Source organism: Pseudophryne corroboree, chromosome 2 (genome assembly GCF_028390025.1).
Source record: "Pseudophryne corroboree isolate aPseCor3 chromosome 2, aPseCor3.hap2, whole genome shotgun sequence".
NCBI classification, from domain to species: Eukaryota; Metazoa; Chordata; class Amphibia; order Anura; family Myobatrachidae; genus Pseudophryne; species Pseudophryne corroboree.
Genome location: NC_086445.1, coordinates 356681379 through 356699644, shown reverse-complemented (window position 1 = coordinate 356699644; position 18266 = coordinate 356681379). Strand labels below are relative to the sequence as shown.

At 41.7% G+C, this 18266-nt stretch overlaps 1 protein-coding gene and 1 pseudogene across 6 annotated transcripts in view; both read left to right on the top strand.

Moving 5' to 3' along the window:
• The window catches only part of ATP11A (ATPase phospholipid transporting 11A), a 379759-nt gene that overhangs the window by 79527 nt on the left and 281966 nt on the right, over positions 1-18266 (top strand). The window lies entirely within an intron of this gene.
• Positions 11110-11228, top strand: LOC135051821 (5S ribosomal RNA; annotated as a pseudogene).

Genomic DNA, 18266 nt, shown 5'->3' with positions numbered 1-18266 from the left:
GAAAATAGATTTACCGGTGAGTAAAATCTTATTTCTCGTAGTCCGTAGTGGATGCTGGGCGCCCATCCAAAGTGCGAATTGTCTGCAATACTTGTATATAGTTATTGCCTAACTAAAGGGTTATTGTTGAGCCATCTGTTGAGAGGCTCAGTTGTTATCATACTGTTAACTGGGTATAGTATCACGAGTTATACGGTGTGATTGGTGTGGCTGGTATGAGTCTTACCCGGGATTCAAAATCCTTCCTTATTGTGTCAGCTCTTCCGGGCACAGTATCCTAACTGAGGTCTGGAGGAGGGTCTTAGTGGGAGGAGCCAGTGCACACCAGGTAGTCCTAAAGCTTTCTTTAGTTGTGCCCAGTCTCCTGCGGAGCCGCTAATCCCCATGGTCCTTACGGAGTCCCCAGCATCCACTACGGACTACGAGAAATAGATTTACCGGTGAGTAAAATCTTATTTTTTTTTTTAAGCTTCATGTATTGTGTGGCCCCAACAGCCACACAGTAGATTCAGATCACCATGGGCCTAATTCAGACCTGATCGTAGCTGCAAATTTGTTAGCAGATGGGCAAAACCATGTGCACTGCAGGGGAGGGTGGGCAGATATAACATGTGCAGAGAGAGTTAGATTTGGGTGAGGTGTGTTAAAACTGAAATATAAATTGCAGTGTAAAAATAAAGCAGCCAGTGTTTACCCTGCACATAAACAATATATCCAACCCACATCTCTCTCTGCACATGTTATATCTGCTCCCCCATGTAGTGCATATGGTTTTGCCCATCTGCTAATAAATTTGCTGCTACAATCAGGTCTGAGTTAGGCCCCATGTGTGATTTCAAACAATGGCTTTCAACTTTGGATGCTGGGATAGTGGAAATGCTTTCTCTGGGAGTCTGATATACAGTTCTGGGTTTGGTGTATGCCAGGAGAAAGCTTCCTGGCTGAATGTATACTGTATACAATTGTAAAGTTTTGTTGAAGAAGGAATAATGGTCTGGGATTAATTTTTATGGTTTGACCTGGACTCTTGAGTTTCATTAAAGAGGAATCTTAATGTTACAGTGTACAACAAAGGCCTTTTCCTGATGATTCCCCTGTGCACTAAGCATGGTCCATAAATAAGTGCTCTGCATAATTTGGTGTTGACTGACCTACCCAGAGCCTTGACCTCAATCCCACTGAACACATTTGGGATGAATTTGAATGCGAGCCAACAACAGTGCCTTACCTCACTAATGCTGAATGGATGCAAGTTGCTGTAGCCATGTTCCCATGTCTAGAGGAAAGCCTTCCCAGAGGAGTGGACGCTGTTAGCGCACTCAGAGGGGAACCAACTCATAATAATGCCCATGGTTTTAGAATAGGATGTTTGATGAACACATATGGCTGTGATGCTTGGGTGTCCATATACTTTTAGCAATGTGATGTAGTTTGTCTTACACTATTGTATGGAACAGACATTGGCCCAAACGTATTAAGCATTAAAACGTAAAAAGTGGAGACTGATAAAGAACCACGCTGTCATTTTTCAAACAAATCCTGTAACATGGCAGTTAGGAAGCTGATTGGATGGGACTTTATCACTCTTCATCAGTCTCTACTTTATCACTTTTCATTTGGGCCATTGTTTTAATGTGTTCAATATACAAGTAAAGAAAAATGATAAAGGTATAAACTGAAGTAGATCTGTGGAGAGAGATAAAGTACCAGCCAATCAGCTCCTAAGTGCTACTTTACAGGCTGTGTTTGAAAAGTGACAGGAGCTGTTTGGTTGGTAAAAATAGCAATCTCCACTTTATCACTCTTCACGGCTTGGTACATCTGCCCATACATTCCAACTTTTTGTCTGCTCCGGAAGGGAGCAGCCAGGTCAGCTCATCAGGGGGAGGAGCTCTGAAAATGGGGGCGGCCTGGTGGTGTGAAGTTGGGATCGCGTTATTGCGGCACCAACCCTCGCTATGCAATCGCAAAATTAAAACGCAGGGGGGCGGTGCTTAATTTTTCCAAGCATTACGGCCGTTTCGTAGGCAAGTATGCATCTGTCCCATTGGGCGAGATTGAAATGTTATCTCGGGTCCCTGCGCGCATCAGCAGCAATTCCAATGTTGCTGCCAACGGTCACAAGACCTTCATTTCAGCTCGCTACCACTTGGGTGCGATCAGCGCAAAACTGGGGACTATTGAATATCGCCCCACAATCTCCCGTCACTTTAGTTGGGAGATCGGCCATGATTAAACAATTAAATTCCCACCATTGTGTCCAATAAATACATGGGTAGACTTTTTCTTCCAAAATGTATTGAAATTCTTGCATGCTGTCAACATATAGACATTAAGATGTTCCTGCAATTATCATGTGGCCTTGAGTGATATAGTAACAGTATGTCTTAGCATCTAAATTCTGGGCCGTATATTTCGTTTTTAAACCTAATCTCAATCTCTATACTTTTGGCCTCATGGGCAGTGTACTTTCCTGGACATGTGAAATGGGTGAATTGGGTTAGCATGATGCAACAATTAGTGAATTTGAAAATACAACAACAAACCTCTGACCCTTTTGTGACATTCCTTGGTACCGTTTGCAGGTGATTGATAGTGGCCCACCTTTTTGATTTTGTATTGGATTTACATTATCTTCAGAGCTCTTCTTTTTCACTTATGGGTCTCTACTGTGGCCCGCTAACTGCTCATCTGTGGGGTTACTTTGCTCATTATCTTAGGAATTCCCATAACTGGTTTGTTGGACTCTGTTACGGTGACCATGGGGGTCATTCCGAGTTGATCACTCACTGCCGTTTTTCGCAGCGAACAGGTTACTACTGCACATGCGTATGCACCACAATGCACAGGCACGTCATACGGCTACAAAGAATCCATTCGCACAGCTAAGTGCAATGAGATTGACAGGAAGAGGGCATTTGTGGGTGTCAACTGACCGTTTTCTGAGAGTGGTGAGGCGAACGCAGGCGTGTCCTGGCATTTGGAGGGCGGATGTCTGACGGAAATTCCGGGACCTGCAACGCTGGATTGATCGCACAGGGTAAGCAACTCTTACCCTGGCCTTGTTCTACACAAAACTTTTTGTTGCATAGCAGGACTGCTCAAGCGATCGCAATCTTGCTATGCAAAAATATACTCCCCCATAGGCAGCGTCTAGATGATCGCAGGGGCTGCAAAAAGTTACAGCGTGCGATCAACTCGGAATGACCCCCCATATACACAGTGGTCGAAGTGGAAATTTTGAAGTGGGGGTATGAAAAAGTGAAGGTTGTAATTATGCGCGCGCCTTCGGAGGGGGCGCTTCGGAAAAAGGGGGCGTGGTCACGCAAAAGGGGGCATGTCAAGAAGTGTAGTGTACCACACTATATACACATTTTGCACCACAATAGTAGGACCCCTTATACTATTTAGTACTGGTGCCCCTTACACATTATCCCCCATGGAATTAGCCAAAATTCACATTATGCCACGCTGAATGAGCCAAAATTCCCACAGAGTGAGCTAAAATTCACATTACGCAACATGGAATGAGTCAAAAGTCACAATATGCCACACGGAATGAGCCAAAATTCACAATATGCCACACGGAATGAGCCAAAATTCACAATATGCCACACAGTATGATCCACAATTCAGGGAGAGAGAGTGACAGCAGTGACAGGGAGAGTGACAGAGGGACATAGGGTAGCAGGGGAACATTACCTAATGAGATGAGCAGCGGAGGTGCAGAAGGGGCTGTGGTCGGCGTCTGTGCAGAGATGTAGTCAGTGTGGGGGGGGGGGGAGCCATAGGCAGCGTGGCCTTCAGTGGGGCGGCAGTGAGGTCTCTCTAACCGCAGCCATTTGTGGTCAGCGGCAAGCGGCAGAGAGCCTCACAGGTCCGGTGCTCTACGCAGCCACCTAGTCAGTGTGGGCGCCGGGCAGGGACGGGAGCAGCATCCTTTCAGTGCAGCAACCTTGCCTCCTGCTGCACACTCTTTAATTCAATAAAAAAAAATGACTTCCGGGTCAGTGGAAAGAAGTGCCATACCGCTGCATGCCGGCCCACTTCGACCACTGCATATACGTGAATGTATCCTTATGCTGTTTATGTCCTGTTATGTGTCACAGTATACTTCCCAGGGCCGGATTAAGGCCTGTGGGGGCCCCTGGGCAACATACTTGCCTATCAATAAAATTAACAAAGTTATATACTAGTTATGGGTGCCTCCACAATAAAAACCATAAATACTGTATGATATCTCCGTGTGTAGAACTCCAAGCTCATGAAATCAGAAGATACTTCTGATTTCATGAGCTTGAAGTGCCACCCACGGAGGTATCATACATATATATACACAGTGCCTTGCTAAAGTATTCACCCCCCTTTGCATTTTTCGTGTTTTGTTGCCTCATATCCTGGAATTAAAATGGATTGTTTGAAGGTTTGCATCATTTCTTTCACAGAACATGCCTACAACTTTGAAGGGATAAGTCTCTATGAGCTTGCCACTGGTATTTTTGCCCATTCCTCAAGGCAAAACTGCTCCAGCTCCTTCATGTTGGATGGTTTCCGCTTGTGAACAGCAATCTTCATGTCTGACCACAGATTCTCAATTGGATTGAGATCTAGCCTTTGACTAGGCCATTGCAACACATTTAAATGTTTCCCCTTAAACCACTCGAGTGTTGCTTGTTAAGTTCGTTCAAATTACAAGGAAAAGCAATACATTATTACACTGTGGTTTGAGCCGCTGCGGCCGGTGCATATAAATATAACCGCTAAAATGTGTATATACATTGAGTATACACTCCGACACGTTATGCGCACAATATAGCGACACGTGTGGCTGAATACACCTTACCCCAAACAAGAATGGAATGCGACACCAGTAGTTAAATGTAATGTTGTGGTCCAATGCATCAACCGTATTTACTTGAGAATATACAGGTAAAAAGAGTACAACAATATGCAAAGAAGAGCTACAACCAATAATACATACATTTCAACGCGAGCGCTCCTTGATCCAGGTCTCAGTCAGTCTTGGCAAGATGACCTCAGAGAAATAGGGACTGAATCCTGGATCAGGAGACCTCATTTATACGATGTGTCCAAATACAGTACAATGGGAAATGTAAGCTCTTCTTTCATAGGTCAGAGTAAGTTATTTACAGTACATGAGGGGTCATAGGTTGGTTTGAACCAGTGGACGATGCTTGATCCAGAGTGCACTAGCAGGTGTTCGCCTCTGGTTTCCCGCCGAATATCCTGAGTACAGTATCATAGCAGTTTGCGAATATTACAGTTCTGCATATATCTACACGCAGAAACATATGATGAACTGTAAATAGCAACCGGAATGTAGAGCTCACAATACTGCACATCTGGATACCAAACACTAAGTCCTAACATTGCTCCATCCCCTCACATCATGTAAAGCTGAATATCTCTGTTATTTTACCTTTTTAAGTGTATGCAAGTTGCTGACAAAGTGTGTGGAGACTATGGGGTAAATTTACTAAGATGGGAGTTCTATTTAAGATGGGATGTTGCCCATAGCAACCAATCAGATTCTACTTCTCATTTATCTAGCACCTTCTAGAAGATAATACCTGAAATCTGGTTGCTATGGGCAACATCCCATCTTAAATAGAACTCACAATTTAGTAAATTTACCCCCATGTGTAAATTATGCACATGTGTCTTTGTGGCTTTTCTGTGGGAAGGCGTATGCTACCGTATATACTCTTGCCATGCGGTGAAACGCATGGCGAACCTGTGTACGTAATTTGCGTTTATGCGTATGCACGGCGGTAATGCGCACGCACAGAGGCCACTCTGGAGTTTACATGTTGTGTGTATGTAATATTTTTGACTTTGACATGCTTTAGCAGTATGCTTTGGGTTATTGTACTGCTGGAAGGTGAACCTCCATCCCAGTCTCAAATCACAGGCAGACTGAAACAGGTTTTGCTCAAGAATATCCCTGTATTTAGCACCATTCATCTTTCCCTTGACTCAAAACAGTTTCCCAGTCCCTGCTGCTGAAAAACATTCCCACAGCATGATGCTGCCACCACCATGTTTCACTGTGGGGATGGCGTTCTTGGGGTGATGGGATGTGTTGGGTTTGTGCCAGACATAGCATTTTTCTTGGCGGCCGAAAAGTAAAATTTTAGTCTCATCTGACCAGAGCACCTTCCTCCATATATTTGGGAAGTCGTCCACATGCCTTTTGGCAAACTCAAAACATGCCCTCTTTATTTTTAAAACTAAGTAATGGCTTTTTTCTGGCCACTCTTCCATAAAGCTCAGCTCTGTGGAGTGTACGGCTTATTGTGGTCACTTGCACAGATACACCAGTCTCTGCTGTGGAACTCTGCAGCTCCTTCAGGGTTATGTTTGGTCTCTGTGCTGCCTCTCTGATTAATGCCCTTCTTGCCCAGTCTGTGAGTTTTGGTGGCCGGCCCTCTCTTGGCAGGTTTGTTGTGGTACCATGGGGGTCATTCTGAGTTGATGGCATGTAGCAACTTTTTCCTGTTCGTGCGATCAACTAGCTGCCGCCTATGGGGGAGTGTATTTTAGCATAGCAGGGCTGCGATCGCTTGTGCAGCCCTGCTATGCTAAAAAAGTTTTGTGCAGAACAAGACTAGCCCTGCAGTTACTGGATCCAGCGATGAAGGTCCCAGAATTGACGTCCGACAACTGCCCTCCAAACGCCTGGACACGCCTGCGTTCGGATCTCCATGCCTGGAAAATGGTGAGTGTCCGCCCCGGAACGCCTCCAATCTTCTTGCAATTGTGCTAGCTATCACTTTCTTCTGGTCGTTGCACGGCGACTGCGCGCATGCGCATTGCGAGCACCGCGCATGCTCAGTTCCGACCCGTTCGGACCGCAGCGTGCAAACGGGTCGGAATGACCCTCCCATGTTCTTTCCATTTGAAGATGATGGACTTGATGGTGCTACGGGGGATCATCAAGGATTTGAATGTTATTTTATAACCCAACCCTGACCTGTACTTCTTAACAACTTTGTCCCTGACTTGTTTGGAGAGCTCCTTGGTCTTCATGGTGTGATGCCTCTTGCTTAGTGGTGTTGCAGCCTCTTGAGCTGTTCAGAAAAGGTGTGTTCATACTGACAGATCATGTGACAATTAGATTGCACACAGGTGGACTTAATTTCACTAATTATGGTGACTTCTGAGTTGCACCAGAACTTTTAAGGGGCTTCATAGCAAAGGGGGTGAATACCATGCCAATTTTCAAATTTATATTTATAAAAATTCTTTTTATATAAATTTTTCTCATTTCACTTCACCAACTTAGACTATTTTGTGCAGATCCATCACATAAAATTCAGATAAAAAAATAAATAAATTTACAGGTTGTAATATAACAAAATAGGAAAAAAACCAAGGGGGGTGAATACTTTAGCAAGTCACTATGTGTGTGTGTGTGTATGTATGTATGTATGTATGTATGTATGTATCTATATAAGTCTATATATCTAAATAACCTTTCCAATTAGGTCACCTAAGTCAGTCACCAAATATCTATCTATCTAGATATATATCTATACTCATCTGTCACAGATTGAGATATATATATATATATATATATATATACATATTTTTAATACACCGGTGGTCGCCAGAACCCTTATACCATTTGCTTATAAACCATTACTACAGTAAGTTACCACTACTGCATACTTAAGGGACGGCAGACGCCCAAAATCTTTGGGAGTGTTTTTTAGTTGGGTGTATTTACAACATCTGTTGGGCTTGCACATTCTCTATTTTTATTTATTATACGGTTTACTTGTGCAGCAGCAGCCTAGTGTGGTAATACCCCGGATACCTTGACATGTTTAATAATGATCGTAACAACAGAAGGATCGATTTGTGTAAGAAAATATTTAATGAGAACATTAACACCACAGTAGCAGCTCCAGTCTGCGATATAGATGATCTTTTTCTGGGGAATGGAGAGATTATTGACCAAAGAACTGAAAGCATGGTGGGACATCAAGGGACTGGAACATTATATTACAGTGAATAGGGTCCCGAGAGGTTTGAGATTACTCAAACAACCCACATTGGGCAATACCAGTCCCGAATTTTTGGAGAAATGGGATCAAACATTGCATACATTTTGCATACATAAACCTCATGAAATTGTTGATTGAGGAAAAAAAGAAGAGTCTGGTGTCATTGGAAGGTGACATAAAAAAATAAGGGGGGCGAAATGGAACCCTTCAAGGATAAGGAGGACTACAAAGTCAACGAGAAAGTACTAACAAAAAAACTTGAGCGTATAGAAGAAGAGGTGATCAGAGGGAAAGAAAATAAATTTGTCCGGGACAAAAAGGATTACGACCAGGGCAGAACAAAGAACTGGGGACGGTTCAGAGTACAAGACACTCGACAGAACAATGAGAGAACATACTGGAAGACAGTACCGGTTAAAGGAAAAACTCCAAGGAACAATAACACCCCTAATGAATCACGCATGGGAACAAGTAACAGATTCACAGCATTACAGAGACTTGGATCAGACACGGATCATTTTTTATCATCGGAAACAGGTGCCCGCCCCAAAGACAACACAAGATTCCACCTGAAGGAAGACATTCGACATGCGACTCCTCTCAAAAGACATTTCGTAGAAGAAGAGGCAAACGGGGCGGCAGGAGAGAGAGACCTCAAAAGAAGAAATCTCCACTAAAAGATCCGGCATTAAATGGCATATTCAACCTATCTAAACACACCTTGACTAAACCTGAAATTTCACTTCTCAGTAAAGGCCTATCGTTTGCACCGACAGGCGGCATGAATAAATTTGAAACTTACATTGACCTCAGTAAGTTTGTGAGAAAATTGACATTGAAGAGACATTTTTTTAGGAAAGGAAATGCAGCGATATCTAATTATGAGAATTGTTCCAAATCAGGGTTAAAACCAGTTTCGAAGTATTACCCATTGGAATCAAGAAGCAGTAATATTGATATATTTTATGATCTAGTCAAAAAGGACCTGTGCGAACAAGAAATGAAACCAGTGGTGGAAAAGAACTTGAACAACAAGGAATGTGAAGCCCTAAATAAATTACAATCCAATAAGGAAATTATTTTAAAACCTGCTGACAAAGGGGGGGGGGGGGGGGGGGGTTAGTACTCATGGATCGCGAGAATTATGTAAAAGAGGCAAAGAGACTTCTAGGGGACAGTAAGTCCTATCGAACTTTATCAAGTGACCCAAGAGAAATGTTTGTGGAAGAACTCAGGAATTTACTTCTAAAAGGCCTCCGAACTGAAATAATCTCTAAGGATGAGTATCAGTTTTTAATGCGCTCTAACCCCATTACCCCAGTGTTTTATTTCTTACCCAAGATTCATAAATCCCTTGTAAACCCACCAGGACGTCCAATTCTAGCGGGCATCGATTCCCTTACATCAGGATTGTCAGAATATGTTGATATATTCTTGAGCAAGTACGTGAAAGAACTTCCATCGTATCTAAAAGACACTACCGCAGTACTAAATTTAATGAAGGATGTTGAATGGAAAGATGATTACTACTGGGTAACAATCGATGTACAATCGTTGTATACGTGCATCGAACATTCCAAAGGTATTGAAGCATGTAAGAAATTCCTGGAAAAAGACTCATCAATTTCACCTCAACATAAAGAATTCCTATGTGACATCATGCAATTAATTTTAAGTCATAACTATTTTAAGTTCTTAGACAACTTTTACCTTCAAAGCTGTGGCACAGCAATGGGAACTACATTCGCACCCAGCTTTGCAAACCTCTTCATGGGGGACTGGGAGAACTCTTTTATATACAGCCAACACCGTTTTAAGGAACATATAATCTTTTACAGAAGGTACATCGACGATATCTTAATTATTTGGAATGGGTCTACGGATCTTTTTAATCAATTTCTTTGCTTTTTAAGTCAGAATGACCAAAATCTCACCTTTACTTCCTCTATCAACATCAGCTGCATTGAATTCCTAGACCTAATATTAACGGGAAAAGAAGGGAGAGTCACCACTACAAATTATATAAAGAAAGTGGATCAAAACAGTTACTTGCATTACCAGAGTAATCATTTGAAGAAATGGAAAAAGAATATTCCATATTCACAATTCCACAGAATCAGGAGAAATTGTAGTGAGTTTAAAGACCGTGAAGAACAACTTGGAATTTTTAAATCTAGGTTTGAAGAGAGAGAATATCCGGCAACCGTTATTCAAGAGGCAATCACAAGAGCCAAGGCATTGGAAAGAGATAAACTGCTAGAATATAGAGTGAAGGACAAAAAGGATGAGAGAATCTCCTTTATCACCACTTACAACCGACATGAGAACATAATCAAGAAATCCCTCAATGACCATTGGAAAATCCTACTAATGGACCCAGTCCTCAAAGAAATACTACCTCCACACCCGGACATTCTTTATAAGAAATCAAGGAATCTTAAGGACATTCTGGCGCCAAGCATGCTTAAACCCTTAAAGGAAGACAACGGCCCTATGCCCAAATGCGAAGGATCTTACAAATGTGGCCGGTGCAACATCTGCAGGTATCTTCATCCCAATAGGAGAACCTTTAGCGACGTCGGCAACAACAAAGAGTACAAGATCAAGGACTTTGTTAACTGTAACAGCTCATCTGTCATCTACCTTTTGGAGTGTACCTGCGGCAAGAAATACGTTGGCAAAACCAAAAGAATTCTGAAATTGAGGATCTAGGAACATGTACGGAACATTAAAAATAAAGTAGACAGTCACACCATACCGAGACATTTTATGGCAGAACACAGCTCAAACCCGGATGAACTCACCTTCAAAGCTATTGAGGTGGTCAAACTAGGAGAAAGGGGTGGAGATCTGGCCACCAAGCTTTCGCAAAGAGAGATGTTTTGGATTTTTCACCTGAGAACCATGCATCCGGTGGGACTGAATGAGAATTATGAGATTGCACCATTTCTGTAAAGGTCTCTTACTTTTTTATGATCACAACACTGTAAATATACTTTTATCACTGTTATTTGCACATCACCAATAAATTATATACTTGATGAACTGCATCTGGCATTCTGGGTTTTTCCTGCTGGATAAATACAGTCATTCCACACTGGGAAAGCCCAACCTCGTCCGATCTTGGAAGCAAAACAGTGTTGGGCCGGACCAGTACCAGGGGAGGTGACTACCTGGGAAGATCCGGTACTGTATAAGAAGAGCGATGGGAAACAAGGTATAGACCATATGCATAGTACAACAATCACATAATAAGTAATTTATATAAAATCACCACTCACAAAATATATATATATATATATATATATATATATATATATATATATATATATATTAATATTAATATTAATATTTTTTATATTTTATATATATATTTTTTAATATCACTGTAATATATGTATATTTTAAGTATCACTATAATCTCATATGGCACTGTCACTTTATCATAATATATATACTAGTATACTACAACGCGATCACTCTAGCACTATTCACGTTCTTGTATTAATCGTAAATAAATTGCTCACATTAGCACAAGCACTTTTCCACAAACAATAGGTGATTTAAGCTCATTTATTGCAATCAATTAAAACACTGGAAAATAACCATACTCCGAAATATTTATATACAATGTTTTAAACTAATAGACATGTATATACATATATATATAATTGTTCCTAGCATTTTCTTTAACTTATACTGATAAAAGCAACCATAATATGGTAATTAAAACTTTTTATTTCACACTCTATATATGCACGACGGATCACAATGGCATTGGTGAACTGTTCAATCAGAATCCATGATGCGCTCCACTATATATCATAACCCAGAACGAGGCATGGACCACGAATGTACTGGACTAGGAGCCATCTATACACGGCACGTCCGTTTCCGGCCTAAATGACACTGATTGCGGGCCATTATGCGGTTCACAGGAGGAGTTCCTGAAAGATTACACAACAGACACCTGACGTAAGCGGACTTCCGGTTCCGGGAGAAGGACGATGACACGGCTGGAGAAGAAAATCACACGACGTGTGCGCATCCCGGACAAGTACGATTCCGGAAGTGGGCGGATATGCCGCACTCCAGCACTAGAAGCACTAACGAAACCTGCGCATGCGCATTGTGGACATGTCCGATACCGGAAGTGTGGCGGAAGTGCCGCACTCCGGTTTGATTATACGGTTTTAAACACTTTATTCTCATCGTGATCATGAATTTAAACTGATTAATATATATGAATGGTCCCCCACAGAGTATGTATTTTTCATCCACGTATTGTTAGCAAGAGATCTAGATACAAACAATTGACCTGTTCTGAGACAGGAAGTGACATCAGTAATTACTGCCTGATGGTAGAGGGTATATATAGAGACCCTATCCCAGCACACCAGTACCCCTTGAAGTCATCAGGACGAAACGCGTTGGGCTCTCCCTCTGTGACCCTCTACCTCAAAGTTAAGACTCTCCATTATTTATTTTAGTTAGTGAACATTTTTACTTACCGTATATATTTATATATTTATTGCTGTAAACTCTTTTGGTCTTAGAAACTTGTATATGTTTTTTAGTACACAATCCATCCCTCCCCCCTAAAAAAATTTTTTTAAATATATATTTTTAATTTTTTTTTAAAGATATATATTTAGTATAGCATTACACATTTTTGATCTATTTGTATTTTAACTGTACCAAATAAATTTGTATATTTTATTTTATCATATACATGGACTGATACATATTTCTAATACACCGGTGGTCGCCAGAACCCTTATACCATTTGCTTATTTATATATATACCTGCAGACACCTCCTCTTGATGGACAGATAAGCCTAAAACTATTTTAAATCCTGTACGCATGCATTTCAGTCATTTTCATGGACAGATAAGCCTGATTTAATTTTTATCCTGTACGCATGCTATACAGCTATTTTTATGTGTGTTTTTATGTGATTATGTTATTAAAAATTTTTTTGTATTTTTAATATATATACTGCTCAGGCTGCAAATTTATATTCTGTGGGAATAAGCTAAGTTCCCTAATAAGGCCTGTGAAACTAAACAGTAACATAATATGCAACATAAACGGTACACACTATGTTAGTTTTCTTCTGTTTTATCCGCATGTTCTTAATCCTCAAAAAGACTACTACTTGAGTCAAGTCTCTACCTGCCAGATAAGTGTTTTAAATCGATCCTTATCATCCATTTTTTTATACCTTCATTTTCCCTGACCCTAATAATCACACTCTTGGGCGCTTGTTTTCCCAATTCTTGCAATATATATATATATATATTAGTGATGTGCACCGGAAATTTTTTGGGTTTTGGAATCGGACGCGTTTTGGCAAAATCTCCCTGAAAAATTTTGTCGGAATTCGGGTGTTTTTTTTTACAAAAAAACCCTCAAAAACAGCTTAAATCATAGAATTTGGGGGTCATTTTGATCCCATAGTATTATTAACCCCAATAACCATAGTTTCCATTCATTTCCAGTCTATTCTGAACACCTCACAATATTATTTTTAGTCCTAAAATTTGCACCGAGGTCGCTGGATGGCTAAGCTAAGCGACCCAAGTGGTCGACACAAACACCTGGCCCATCTAGGAGTGGCACTGCAGTGTCAGACAGGATGGCACTTCAAAAAATAGTCCCCAAACAGCACATGATGCAAAGAAAAAAAAGAGGTGCACCAAGGTCGCTGGATGGCTAAGCTAAGCGACCCAAGTGGCCGACGCAAACACCTGGCCCATCTAGAAGTGGCACTGCAGTTTTCTAGCAAGAGGATGAGTGCTTCCATCCTCATGTGAATCTGAACCACTAGCCATGAACATAGGCCAGGGCCTCAGCCGTTCCTTGCCACTCCGTGTCGTAAATGGCATATTGGTAAGTTTACGCTTCTCATCAGACGCTTTTAATTTTGATTTTTGGGTCATTTTACTGAACTTTAGTTTTTTGGATTTTACATGCTCTCTACTATGACATTGGGCATCGGCCTTGGCAGACGACGTTGCTGGCATTTCATTGTCTCGGCCATGACTAGTGGCAGCAGCTTCAGCACGAGGTGGAAGCGGATCTTGATCTTTCCCTATTTTACCCTCCACATTTTTATTCTCCATTTTTTAATGTGTGGAATTATATGCCAGTAATATATCAATAACAATGGCCTACTGTAGCGTACTGCTATATATATATATATATATATATATATATATATATATATATATATATACTGGTGGTCAGCAAAATTCTGCACTGTCCTCCTACTATATACTGCGCACAACTACAATGCAGCACAGGTATGGATGGATAGTATACTTGACTTGAAAATGGCGGCGACGCGCGGCTCCTTATATAGAATATGAATCTCGCGAGAATCCGACAGCGGGATGATGACGAACCGAGCAAGGCGGGAAGATCCGAGGCTGCCTCGGAAACGTGTAAAATAGGTGAAGTTCGGGGGGGGCTCGTATCTTGACGAACCGAACCCGCTCATCTGTAATATATATATATATATATATATATATATATATATATATATATATATATATATATATATATATATATATAATAAAAAATCTGAATATACAGTATACACACACATACATGCATTTGTATACGTACAGTATATACATATATATTATGTGTGTGTGTGTGTGTATATATATATATATATATATATATATATATATATAAATATACACGTGTATACATTTGCAACCTTATTTGGAGACTTTTAAGTTTATGCATTGGTGACAGTGTGAGAGTCGTATAGCGGCATACCTGGCACATTGTCAGCTGCTCGTGAGATAATCATTCTGCTGAACACCACCACTCTGGCCAGATTTTCAAGTTACATGACGTATTGTGTGCTGCAGTCCAAAAACTTGACTTTAGATTTCTTTAGAACAGCGGACCAACTATCGATGTTTTTCATAACGAAGAATTAGATCCATTTATGTACTAAAGGTAAGTTTTAAAACTGAATAAAAACGGACATCAAAACTGATACTTGAGTTTGGCAAGTGTTGTTGTTGTTGTTGTTGTTGTTGTTGTTGTTGTTGTTATTATGGACTGCACCCTTCGGTGTGTTTGTGAGTGTAATGTCTTTTATTTAAGTATTTCCTTTACAGGCAGACTACAGGTGTCAGTGGGCCCTTAATGTCCTGACATGCTGGCACTTGTTGTTCCACAAGTGTTGGCATGCTGTGGCTTGCTGGTACGTGTAGTCCACGTGTAAAGAAGAGTAGTATTTATTTTGAACACATTAACTCCGTATTGACCACCACCAGGGGTGTGTGTAATAGCCCATGGCTATCAGCCAAGGCCTGGGGGTTCCTTGGAAGCGGGATTCTTTTTGGGGGAGGACACCACTTTGAGGAATTCCAGGCCTGGGCTGACCAATGTTTTACTTGTATTCATGTAATCACATGAATACAATTGTCCAGTGCTGAAGAATGTGTGTCACTTTAAAATTAATAATAGTGGTGATCGCTAGATATTTTTATGATAGAGTTCTGTTACTTTACAATGATTAGGGCCGGTTCTAGACCTTGTGGCACCCAGGGAGAACGTTTCCTTTGGCGTGCCCCTCCCATTAAAAACAGGGACAGTGTGTGCTGGAGGCACGTGGCAAAAATATAGGGGCGTGGCCTAATGGAGAAGGGCCTGGCCACAGAACAGTACCATTCCACATTACACCGCACAGTAGGGTCTGTCAGTCACATTACACCAGACAGTCCCTTATACATGTTAAGCCAGGCAGAGCCCCGTATACACATTATGCTAGGTAGAGCCCCTTTTATGCACGTTACTCCACGTAGAGTCCCTTACACACGTTACTCCAGGTAGAGCCCCTTACACACGTTACACCAAGTAGAGAATCTTATACACGTTGCGCCAGGTAGAGCCCCTTATACACGTTATGCCAGGTAGAGTCCCTCTATAGAGAAAGAGTGTGTGTCTGTCCTGTTACTCACCAGGTCCACAGCGGCAGTAGGTCCCCGGCTCTTGACCATCCAAGCAGGCAGTTTAGACCTCACTTCCACCCAGCGGGAGGTGGCCAGCAGCGGGCGGGAGCTGCAAGTTGACTGAAGCTGCGCCCTCAGGCAGCAGCGCCACGGGCGGATGCCCTGCTAGCTCGCTAATTTACATGGCTTTCTCACTAGTAATTCCCCTTTTCCACCTGAGTACCGGGTCCGATCCAGGATGTTTAACCCGGCTACAACCGCGTCGGCCCCACCATTTCCACTGCCCTTTGACACGGGTTATTCCCGGGTCGGATCTGTTTCTACTTAACCCGAGTAAGCACTGTAAAAGCTATTGATGTCACTTGTTACTCGGGTCTGAAACACGGGTAATGGCCGTTTCCACTGCACAATTACCCGGGTCATTTACGTGTTACAGTGTTCAACCCAGGTAGCTACCTGGGTAGGATTCCAGGGTCACTCAACCCATGTTGAGCCGTCTCCACTTACTAAAAACCTGTGTTGATGCGCGCCTCGTGCAAAAACATGGGTAAATTTAGCTAGTGGAAAAGGTGTATAAGTAACTCCAAGCATCTTTTTGTGTTAATCCCTGAAGGAAAACTGTAAATATTGGGTCTTTATTCAGGTTTGTTTGCAAATCAATAAAAGCACACTAATAGGCAAAACCATGTTGCACTGCAGGTGGGGCAGATGCAACATGTGCAGAGAGACTTACATTTGGGTGGGGTGTGTTCAAACTGAAATCTGCAAAAATTGCAATGTAAAAATAAAGCTGCCAGTATTTAACCTGCACAAAAACATATAACCTACCTAAATCTAAAGGTGGGTCCATACTAGGCGATGTGCTAGGTAAGCGGCATCGCCTAGTGTGCCGCCCGACGTCCGGCATACACACTGTGCGGTATTGCTACCGATATCACACAGTGACGTTAGCCGCGGCCAGTCCGTGCGTGCAGCTTACGGACGACAGTCCAAACTGAGCTGCATGCACAGCCGTGGGAGGGTGACTATGAGTGAAGCACGGGGCCGCGCATCGTTTATCGTCCGCAGCATACACACTGGGCGATATAGTTAACAAATTCACTTAGGAAGCTCAAAATGAGCGATGTTGTTTACTTTATTAGCAAGTATGTATGCACCTTAACGCTCTCTATGCACATGTTACTCAGGATGTAGTTATGTGACCAGCGGTCAGGAGACCGCCGGTCACAATACCTATACCTACATCCCGCCCCCTCACTATTCCGACGGATACTGGCAGAGGTGTGCTGACACCGCTGGTCACGCAAACCCACCACGTTCCATCTGCCCCACCTGCAGTGCAACGTGGTTTTGCCTATTAGTGTGCTTTTTTGGTTTGGTTGATCACAACATTTCTTTGTAAATAAACCAATGTGTACAATATAAAATCTACATCACAATATTAGATGGCACTACCGTCTTTGTAAAATTAGTTCCGCTGGGCAAAAGCAGACATCCACACGGGCAAACGCTAGTTACAAAAGTATGTTGAAATTAAGTAGTTTCTACAGTTAGAAAATGATTCCAGTAATGGCTGATGTTTACTTTCTGTGTACAAGATTCCTTTGACACTAAAAATGTTTATTGGTGACTAATAGAAAATAGATACAGAACTATGTATTGGTTGATCAGCAGAAAAATGACAGCAATTTGTGTTTTAAATCTTTAAAATACATAATATTGATCTTTTTATATTTATGTAGATGACATTTCAAATTCTGACAGCCTACACTTTTTTGTTATTGATGGTGACTGCACATATAAGCAGTTTAGTATTCTTAGCTTTATAAAATTGCAGTATTACATTGCTGTTCTATACTGTACAGTGACTTAATGTTATGTGTAATACCTACTTAAATTGCACATTGATGGAAGATGTGTAGATATATTATCATATTAACATTCTAAGATTAGTTCACGTAAAAGGCATCTTCAGTAGAGGCTACTCCACACTCCTGTCACCTGCATTTACTGTATGTGCCTATGTACAAATGTTTCTAGCCAATTTGGTGCGAACAAAAAAAATGTATATATGCCCCCCTCCCCCAAAATCATGGGGGAGGGGGATGATATGTGCACGCCACCCCAAAACAGTGGCGTGTTGTTGATTAAATGGGTGTGGTCTTGCAGGAAAATAATCATATTATGGCCCTAACAGTAATGCTACAAGCACCGTAATATACCTCACACAGTAATGTCCCTTGCACCAAAGTATGCCC